A 1,817-nucleotide genomic window follows, 5' to 3' on the forward strand; every position below is an offset into this window, starting at 1 on the left:
ATCTTTATCGGTGTGTTAAAATCTGTCGCAACTGTAGTACAGCGTATGCGGGATTGAGGACGTCGAATAACAACACTTAGTAATATCACGTACTTACAAATGATGATATGCTTTTAATCAATTGCTCATCCGCGTTAGTTTCCGCGATTTCTTTTCCCGAATCAGTTTCCTCGCAAATCTCTCTGACGAATCGGACATTTCATACATACTGAATTTTTTCCATCGCAACGCCGCGTTTTTTTTCTTCATTTCTTCCGACGTCTAAACAGTGATGAAATACACAGTTTTTTTGTTTTTGTTTTGTATGTGTTCCGACAAATATAAAATATATTGGACATGCGTGTATATCGCGAGCGTAAAAGGAGATGCGTTTGTCTGAGGATCGAAAAGTAATTCAAGAAAATCGAGAATTTTCACACTTTCGTCGCGCAATATACATATATATATAATATACACGATTTTTAATAAAATTCCAAAAAGTTACCATCTCTCCTTGTATCGTCGTACGGCGATAATTGTGCAAAAGTAGTGCTGTACTTTAATAAATGATATGAGAGCCTCAAGGAATTGTGTTTTTTTTTTTTTTTTAACAATTGTTCAGCGAGATATTGCTTACGTCCGAAATGTGAGCGTTCGAGAGATATTTGATTATTATTCAGTTACTTCAGTGTAATACTTTCGTTTTTTTTTTTTTTGCTTTTACACGCCGGACTGAAATTGTTTAATTATTGACTAGAATTCTATATATGGACACCGGAATATGAGACACAAACATTAAACACGTGTGTATCGTCTATTATACTGAGAATTGTATGCTTCACAAAGTGTCACTCTTCTGTTTCGAGTCGCAAAAAATCCTCCAAAAAATCAATTCCAACACAATCGTAAATTATCGATCTGTCGTTTGACAGCGTGATTGGATTTTGGTCTAAATATCGTGTAAATGAAACATTTTAATTGTATTTATACATGATATATATATATATTTTTTGCCCTGATCGTTTTACTCGACTCTCAAAAAAAAAAAAAAAAAATCACTTTGTTCGATAAGTCATAACTCAGTCATTCCTTGAAAATCTACAAATAAAGATTCTACATTTTAAATACGATAATTCGATAATTTTTTATACATATCTTCGCTTTCTATCCTTTTTTGTTTTTTTTTTTCTTCTAATTTACTGCCCTACAAGTAGTGTTTTACGGATATGTCATTTTTGTTGTTGTTGCGGTAATAAATATTTTCAATGAAACGCAAGTTCAATGAAGCATCGATACGCATTTTTGTGTATGTGCGTGTGTGTGTGTGTGTGTGATATTCGTGTGATACTTTCCTAAATACTTACCGGGATCTATGTGTGAGTGCGAAGTTACATACATATATATATTTTTCGAGACAAAGGACTGGTAACACATCAAGAGTGATTATTACTTGTTTTGGTACTTATCGGTATTTGCTACGAATAAAAAAGACCGCTCGAATTCGACGCGGGAGAGGCGGGAATAAGTTTTTTGTTTTCCCTCGCGAGAGAGAATCTCGCTCGGCGTCTGATTTTCTTCTTTCGCAACGCATTGTCGCGCGTCGATTCGCGCGGTCCTCGTTATCACTTCTTCCTTTTACAGCGGTACACGCAGAAGAACGTTAATCCGTTTATTCGGCGAGAGTTATTTGATTTCAAATTCCATTTCGAGGATTTCGATCGCGCGTTCGAGAGAAAAAAACGCACGCCCGACCGAAAGCGGAAGCCCAAACGGGGACAAAATTAAATTTTGATATCCAAGGCCCATTTTTTTTTTGTTTTTTTTGTTTTTTTTTTTTT

This window comes from Pseudomyrmex gracilis, unplaced genomic scaffold (genome assembly GCF_002006095.1).
Source record: "Pseudomyrmex gracilis isolate BER0280 unplaced genomic scaffold, ASM200609v1 scaffold_7, whole genome shotgun sequence".
Classification (NCBI taxonomy): Eukaryota; Metazoa; Arthropoda; class Insecta; order Hymenoptera; family Formicidae; genus Pseudomyrmex; species Pseudomyrmex gracilis.